The sequence below is a fragment of the Pan troglodytes genome, chromosome 6, assembly GCF_028858775.2.
Source record: "Pan troglodytes isolate AG18354 chromosome 6, NHGRI_mPanTro3-v2.0_pri, whole genome shotgun sequence".
In the NCBI taxonomy this organism is placed as follows: domain Eukaryota; kingdom Metazoa; phylum Chordata; class Mammalia; order Primates; family Hominidae; genus Pan; species Pan troglodytes.
Window position 1 is genome coordinate 77,198,286 of NC_072404.2, and position 9,215 is coordinate 77,207,500.

General features: G+C 40.5%; 1 pseudogene; it reads left to right on the forward strand.

Annotated features, from left to right (window-relative positions):
• Nucleotides 1-6,320: 6,320 nt before the first annotated feature.
• LOC129135584 (histone-lysine N-methyltransferase SETMAR-like) lies at nucleotides 6,321-7,355 on the forward strand (annotated as a pseudogene).
• Nucleotides 7,356-9,215: the final 1,860 nt, after the last annotated feature.

A 9,215-nucleotide genomic window follows, 5' to 3' on the forward strand; every position in this document is an offset into this window, starting at 1 on the left:
TTTATCATCAGAGTTCTCTGATTCCTCCCATTAATCTACAGTTTAGCTTTTGGCATGCCAATCTTTCTTGATCAGTGCCTCAATGTTCATCTTCAACCTCTGCCTCCTGGGTTCCAGCGATCCTCCCACCTCAGCCTCCTGAGTAGCTGGGACCGCAGATGCACACCACCACGCCTGGCTATTTTTTTTTTTTTTTTTTTTAGTAGAGGCAAGGGTCTCACCATGTTGCCCAGGCTGGTCTCAAACTCCTGAGCTCAAGTGATCCACCCACCTTGGCCTCCCAAAGTGCTAGGATTACAGGCATGAGCCTCCATGCCCGGTCCATATTTCTTTTTATATACAACATAAAGCAAGCTGACATATCCATCATCTCACAGTTGCTCATTTTTTTGTCATTGTTATGGCAAGAGCAGCTAAAATCCTACTCATTTATTAGGTTGAGGCAAAAGTAATTGCGTATCTTGCCATTAAAAGTTAGGGCAAAAACCACAATTCCTTTTGCACCAACCTAATGGCATGAATCCCAATAAACTGCACTGTTATTATCCATAGTCCTCATGTGTGCATTGTATCGCTGGATTTGTTTAGCCTGCATATCTGCTACCTTCTATCCTCAGACCTACACCTCCCCATTTCCTCCCACTGTGTGCTCTCCAGCCCTGCTCCACTGCATAATGACTATTTTGTTCTCTACGTCTGTATATTTAAGTGTTTTTTTTCAGATCCCACATATAAGTGAGATTATGCAATTTTTTTTTTTTTTTCCCGTGACTGGCTTATCTCATTCAGCATAATGTTCTCTAAGCTCATCCCTGCTGTGACAAATGGCAAAATCCTGTTCCTTTTTTAGGGCTGATTAATATCCCAACAGGATCTTGGTGGACCTTGGCTGAACTCAGGGCTGCTGGCCTCCTTTTATCTCTGCTGATTTTGTTATTCAGCCTTCTCATAATTCTCTGAGCTATCTCTGTTCACAATCTCTGTTCACAATTTTTTCTCTTTCTTCTTATGTTATCCAGAGTCAGTTCCTGTACTGTGCAATCAAAAATACTCACTGAGGCTAGGTTCAGCAGCTCACGCCTGTGATCCCAGCACTTTGGAAGGCCAAGGCAGGAGGGATCGCTTCAGCCCAGGAGTTCGAGGCTGCAGTGAGCTATGATTGCACCACTGCACTCCAGCCTGGGTAACAGAATGACATCCTGTCTCAAAAAAAAAAAAAATTACCTTTTATACATATAAATACACAATTCCTGGATCAATTCAATCAAGCCACCTTAGGTGGCATTATGTGAGCAAGAATGTGAAACCATTCCTTGCCTTCCAGCTCTAATATTGATAAGCCCACCATTGATGTTTCCCAGCCAGACTCAATCACTTTAAAATTTGCTCCGCAGCTCAGCAAAGTGCCCTGAGCCAAGCATAAAAGGAACATTTATAAGTATTTTTTCCTAGTTCTACCTCTTTGAATGGAGTTCTTCACTCTGTGAAGTGGAACTTCTTTCTGTGGTCCTAAACTTTCCACACTGCAATTTCAAAGGCATGTCCCTTGCTCTTGTATTTTCTGAGTCCTGTTTGTGGGGCTCTGGCAAGCACAGTGGGAACACAGCCCATTGAAGCAAGGTAGGAGTGACCCACAGGTCAGACTAGATGATATGATATTCTCAAAAGGGCTATACAAGGGACTGGGGACTTGGTGAAGGCTTTATTCATCTAATCCTCTCCGTGGGACATAGATATAAATTATATTTCCTCTCACCTTTCATTCTCTTCCCAATTTCTCTGTTCACCACAAGTTACCAAAACAACACTAAGAAAAGGGTCCCTGGGCCGGGCACTGTGGCTCACACCTGTAATCCCAGTACTTTGGAGGCCGAGGAGGGAGGATCACTTGAGCCCAGGAGCTGAAGTCCAGCCTGGGCAATATAGCAAGACCCTGTCTCTCCAAAAAAATAAAAATAAAAATTAGCAAGGCATGGTGATGTGCACCTGCAGTCCTAGCTACTTGAGAGGTTGAGGCTGGAAGATTGCTGGAATCCAGGAGGTAGAGGCTGCAGTGAGCTGCAATCACACTACTGCACCCCAGCCTGGGCAACAGAGCAAGATCCTATCTCAAATCAAAAAGAAAGAAAGAAAACGGTCCATAGCCTGCCCAGTGCTATTGAAAACTATTTTCTTAAGTCATCTATGATCTATGTCTCTCCCTTTCTGAAAGAATCCATTTGACTGAAGGATTGCTGCAAAACCTTTGCCATTCAGTCATTTCTAATTTAGAATTGGAAAAGTGATTAACTATGATGTGTTATCCTCTTGCAACAAGAGACTGAGTTTTATTCAGCTGCAAAGACAATATGAACCTATTTAGAAAGTTGGACAGAAAGTAGGCCTTTTACCACAAGTTGAGTCTTTATCCAAATAATTTCTACACCGAAAATATTACATTGTCACACTTGATATGATATGGAACATTACACTTTGGCTATTTCCAATACAAAAGTAAAATGTCAATAAAAGAAGGAAAGAATGTTCCTGGGTTATATATTCAGGAAGAAGAAATATACCTTGGGCCTAATGAATGATCTCCAGATCTATTTACCTTCTTCAAAAGAGAAATCTCTGTTCTCTAAGGATGGAGCATTTCTTCCCTTCAATACTTCAAGCAAAAAATTTCCAAGCAGATGTTCTTCATATAAAGTGTTGGTTGGAAGGATATGTGTTAGCATTTCAATCATTCAACATTTTTTACACAATATTAAAATGGATTGAATTTCCCTCCAAGAGAGACAGGACATTAAATCATATATTTGGAACGGCATCAAGGATAGAATGGGATTTGCTTCACTCCAAAAGCCAAGACTCCAAGTCTGCTGGTCAAGACTTTCCCCAAATACTTTTCTAACTCAGCATAAAGAGGCAGGGAGACAGGAAAATATTAGGTATGCTTAATATCAGCTGAAGTGCAGCCAAATAGCATAGTTCCAAGGTACACTCTCGCATGCTGACACGCTGAAAGATGCAATTTCTCCATTTCCAAAACTCAACAATTTTTCAGCTGCACAGCACTATTCCAATAAAACACTGGTATTTTATTCCTCTCTTCCTGAAGTACCATACTTTTATTTTGTAGGCATCTCTAAATCACATCAATTCACAAAAGACCAAGCGCTCGCTGCTACAGTCAAATCAGATGTTACACGCACATACACATATGCCATGTTTTTTTTTCTTTCTTTCTTTTGCTAGTTAGTCAGAGATTAGAGATTTGTCGTCTGAGTCACAAAGCTCCCCTTAGGTAGCAAACAGGGCTCATGAATGCATGGTGTACATCCAGGAGCTTCATAGCCTCAGAATGCCCCCTTCACACCACTTCCCAGCTCTCAGCTCAACTTGTGTCTTCTCCAGGGAATTTTGCCTTTGTGATGGAAACATCTTTATAGCTCCTTTTTGTAATTATTATTTGTTAGAGCTTATACACGTGTGAGGGTGTTGATGTCATCAAAACAAACACTTCACATATAATAATCTTTTAGATTTCATGTAAAATCTTAGAACTGAAGGGACCTCGTAGTCCAACCAGCTCATTGTACATATAGGGAAACTGAGGGTTCCATACCCTAAGTCAGTGCATAGAGAAGCGGGTCTCTTGCTATGGGTTTCATGCTCTTTCCTCTACTTCAGGGCTTGGCAAATTTTTTCTCTGAAGGGCTGAGTATTAAATATTTTGGGCTTTGCGGGCCACAGACAATTTCTGTCATTTTTTTAAAAGGAAAATTATAACCTTTAAAAATATAACAGCTGGTTTTTAGTTCTAGGGCCTTATAAAAGCAGGAAGTAGAATGGATTTGTCAATCCTTATTCTATTTCATGATACACACATCAGTCATCAAAATAAATGGAGTGGGCCAGGTGCAGTGGTCACACCTGCAATCCCAGAATTGTGGGAGGCCGAGGTGGGCAAATCACCTGAGGTCAGGAGTTCCAGGCTAGCCTGGACATAGTGGTAAAACCCCATCTCTACTAAAAATACAAAAATTAGCTGGACATAGTGGTGCGCACCTGTAGTCCCAGCTACTTGGGAAGCTGAGGCTTGAGAATCGCTTGAACCCAGAAGGTGGAAGTTGCAGTGAGCTGAGATTGTGTCATTGCACTCCAGCCTAGGCAACAGAGCGAGACTTCGTCTCAAATAAATAAATAAATAAATAAATAAATGGAGTATATTCATCAACAACTACCACGATAATGCTGCATAACAAATGGCCCCAAAACTTAATGATATGCAGCAAACAACCCATGTTTTCATGCTTGTAGGCCTGTGGATTGGCTGTGATGACGTGATGACTCCATTCCACATGTCTTATTGTGGGGCCCCAGTCAGAGGTGCAGTGATTAGTTGGGTCACGTTCTTCTCATTATGAAGGTCAGAAGCTCCCAAAGGGGTGTGCAAAAACACACAATGTATGTTAAATTGCCTTAAATGCAAACTTAGAGTCAGCATTGCAAAACTGTCACTTTCACTCACTCTGCCCTGGCCAAAGCCAATCACACAGCCAAGCCAGATGTCAACGGAGCAGGAATGTATGCTTCCCCTTTGGAGCTGGTGAGGGAGAGAGTGACTATTCGCTGGATAATAATCGAATGCCTTGGGTGGGATTCTGGAAAATAGTGGTAGTGGCTTAATTTTTCATCCCCCTGAGTCCTCTACAAAAAATAGACAGCACAGCTAAGATGGTACATCAAAGACCTACTAATAAGGTACTGTAAAATACAAGCAATGACATTCATGACTTCAGCCTCCTTGTGGAAGGAAGCAGGAGAGGACATCCAGGCTCGTGATGGCCACAAGAACAAGGGAAACTCAGAACATTGGTGCTCACTGAAAAGTATCACAGACTGAATGTAAATTATTTCAACCATCATGGAAGATAGTGTAACAATTCCTCAAAGATCTAGAGGCAGAAATACTACCTGACCCAGCAATCCCATTACTAAGTATATACTCAAAGGAATATAAATCATTCTATTATAAAAACACATACACTTGTATGTTCATCGCAGCACTAGTCACAGTAGCAAAGACATGGAATCAACCTTAATGCCCATCAATGATAGACTGAATAAAGAAATGTGGTACACGTACATTGTGGAATACTATGCAGATATAAAAAGGAATGAGATCATGTCCTTTGCAGGATCATGGATGGAACTGGAGGCCATTATCCTTAGCAAACGAATGCAACAACAGAAGACCAAATACCACATGTTCTTACTTATAAGTGGGAGCTCAATGATGAGAACACATGGACACATGGTGGGAATAACATATACTGGGGTCTGTTAAAAGGTTGGGGGTGGGAGGACGGAGAGGATCAGGAAGAATAGCTAATAGATACTGGCTTAATACCTGGGTGATGGGATGGTCTGTGCAGCAAACCACCATGGCACATGTTTACCTATGTAACAAACCTGGGCATTCTGTACATGAGCCCCTTCCCCCAGTAGAAGCAATCTAACATAGTGGTTACAAGCCCTGATTCTTACCCTAGACAGCCTGAGTTGAAATTCTGGCTCTCTTAATGACTCTGTGACAATGAGAAAGTGATTTAATCTCTCTGAGCCTCAGTTTCCTTATATATAAAGTGAGATGATAATAATACCTATATTGCTGGGCACGGTGGCTCATGCCTGTAATCCCAGCACTTTGTGAGGCCGAGGCAGGTGGATCATCTGAGGTCAGGAGTTGGAGACCAGCTTGGCCAACATGGTGAAACCCCATCTCTGCTAAAAATACAAAAATTAGCCAGGCGTGGTGGTGCGCGCCTGTAATCCCAGCTGTTTGGGAGGCTGAGGCAGGAGAATCACTTGAACCTGGGAAGCAGAGGTTGCAGCGAGCTGAGACTGCACCACTGCTCCCTAGCCTGGGCAACAGAGTGAGACTGAAAAAAAAAAAAGAATGAAAGAATGAAAGAAATGCTGTAAGTAATAAATAATATAGTGTATCACCAAGAATCTCCCTCTTCTACTGAGACATTCATTCCCCCAGCTGGTAGTGTTGGCAGCTGATGGATTTGAGAGGAGTGTCTCTTTGGGACTTGCTTAGTCAAATAGATCAGCATAGTCCAACTTCATGCCCCCTTTCTAGGGCAGTCTGTATATTAGGTTGGTGTGAATATAATTGCGGTTTTTGCATTGTTGAAATTTGCCATTTGATATTGGAATACATTCTTAAATAAATGTGATTATGTTATACATCATTTTAATGGCATTTCTTGCTTTTTTTGCTAATGACCTATTACTTGCTGTTTATTTTATATTTATGTTAGACTATGAAAATGATGTTAGACAAAAAGCAAATTTGAGCGATTTTCTTATCCGAGTTCAAAATGGGTCGTAAAGCAGCAGAGACAATTCGCAACATCAACAACGCATTTGGCCCAGGAATGACTAACAAATATACAGTGCAGTGGTGGTCCAAGAAGTTTTGCAAAGGAGACGAGAGCCTTGAAGATGAGGAGCATAGTGGTCAGCCATCGGAAGTTGACAACGACCAATTGAGAACAATCTTCTAAGCTGATCCTTTTACAACCACATGAGAAGTTGCCGAAGAATTCAGTGTCCACCAGTTTACAGTCATTCAGCATTTGAAGTGAATTGGACAGGTAAAGAAGCTCCATAAGTGGGTGCCTCATGAGCTGACCAAAAATCAAAAAAATTGTCATTTTAAAGTGTCATCTTCTCTTATTCCTGTGCAACAACAATGAACCATTTCTCAATCTGACTGTGACATGCAATGAAAAGTGGATTTTACACGACCACCAATGATGACCAGCTCAATGGCTCGACTGAGAAGAAGCTCCAAAGCACTTCCAAGAGCCAAACTTGCACCAAAAAAAGGTCATGGTCACTGTTTGGTGGCCTGCTGTTGGTCTGATCCACTATAGCTTTCTGAATCCTGGCAAAACCATTACATCTGAGAAGTATGCTCAGCAAATCGATGAGATGTGCAGAAAACTGCAATGCCTGCAGCTGGCATTGGTCAACAGAAAGGGCCCAGTTCTTCTCCTTGACAACGCCCCACCACAGGTCACACAACCAATGCTTCAAAAGTTGAATGAATTGGGCTATGCAGTTTTGCCTCATCCACCGTATTCATCTGACCCCTTGCCAACCAACTACCACTTCTTCAAGCATCTCAACAACTTTTTGCGGGGAAAGCACTTCCACAACCAGCAGGATGCAGAAAATGCTTCTTAAGAGTTTGTTGAATCCTGAAGCACAGATTTTTATGTTTTGGGAATAAACAAACTTATTTCTCATTGGCAAAAAAATGTGTTGATTGTATTGGTTCCTATTTTGATTAATAAAATTCGCAGTCCAAAACCACAATTATTTTTGCAACAGTCAACCTTGAATGGTTGGTCAAAGTGAGATATAATGATTTATCTCTCTGCCTAAAGCTGGGAAATTCTGAAAATGCTTCCTTCCCTGCATCAGAGATCCCATAGAATAAGCTGAGGCATCTCTTGCAGCTGCATCACAGCCTAACATCTCCCACTGTCCTATCCTGTACACTTCACTCCCCAAAAGGTCTTGATCCTCAAAGTATTCCCCCCAGAATTTCCAGCATGCAGCTCTCCATCACAGCCTGTTTTCTGGAGAGCCAGACTTCATAAAGATGTTGTAAGGATTATGTAAGTGAAGACTTATTAGCTAACACCACAGGGTGAGGAGGATGATCATGCTGATGTTGATGGTGTGATAAGTGATAGCCTCTGTTGGTCATAAAATGAGTCCTAGTGGATAAGAAACTGTCCCCAACCTCTCTTAGAATGGTGCTCCAACTATTAAAGTGTTGGCTATTATTTCCTTATCAAGGCCAACTTTTGGTGATGGCATGAGTAAATACAGCGTTCTCCCCTATTAGTATGTCACATTCATCAATTTAAAAAAAAATCTCAGATGTGGAGAAAGGGGAACTCTAGTACACTGTTGATGGGTAGGTAAGTTAGTATAGCTACTGTGAAAAGCTGTATGAAAGGTCCTCAAAAAGCTAAAAATAGAGCTACCATATGATCCAGCAATTCCACTATTGGGTATATAACCAAAGAAAAGGAAATCAATATACTCAAAGAAAAGGAAATCAATATACTGAAGAGATATTTGCAGTCCCATGGTTATTGTAGCACTATTCACTGTAGCCAAAATATAGAATTAACCTACTCGCCCATCAATGGATGGATAAAGAAAATGTGGTGCATATACACAATGGAATATTATGCAGCCATAAAAAAGAATAAAATCCTATCATTTGCAGAAACATGGATGAAACTGTAGGTGACTATGTTAAGTGAAATAAGACAGGCACAGAAAGACAAAGATTGAATGTTCTCACTTGTATGTGGGGGCTTAAAAAAGTGGATCTGATGAAGATAGGAAGTAGATTGGTGGTTATCAGGGGCCAGAAATGTTGTGGGGAGGGATGAAGAGAGCTTAATTACTAGGTACAAACATAGTTTGATAGAAGAAATGAGACCTGGTGCTTCATGGAGTGATAGTTTACAAAAATCTATTATATATTTCAAAATAGCTAGAAAAATAAAAAGGTCTCTAGCATAAAGAAAAGACACATATTTATAGTGATGGATATCCTAATTCCACTGGTTTGATCTTTACAAATTGTATGAATGTATTAAATTTTCCCATATACCCTGAAAATATGTGCATTTATGATGTATCAATTTAAAAATAAAATTTAAAAAATCCTCTGGAGGAATGACTGGTAGTTTTATATTCATTCTCAATTTTACACTTACTAGCAACCAGTGAAGGATTTATTACATTTTGTATCCAACAAAAGTAAGTGTGAAAATACAAGAAAATTACATTTTTTTTTGCCTCAAAAGGTATGTCCCCATAAGACAAGTGGGAAAATGACAAAGAGAAAAAATGACAAAGGGAAAAAATTTTACAGTGGAAATATCTGAAAGATAATACTTTAACCAAAAGACAAAAATTAGCTTTACCAGCTGAGATGTGTCAACACTACATGCCTCCAGATATGATGCACTGAGAAAGACATAACATCACTTGTGTAATTCACTGAAAATACAGAGCCTGAATAAAAGCCAGAACATTCAACAAATCTAAATTAAGAGACATTCTGCAAAATATCTGCCTAAAACTTACCAAAAGTTTCAGGGTCATGTAAGACAAAGAAAGCC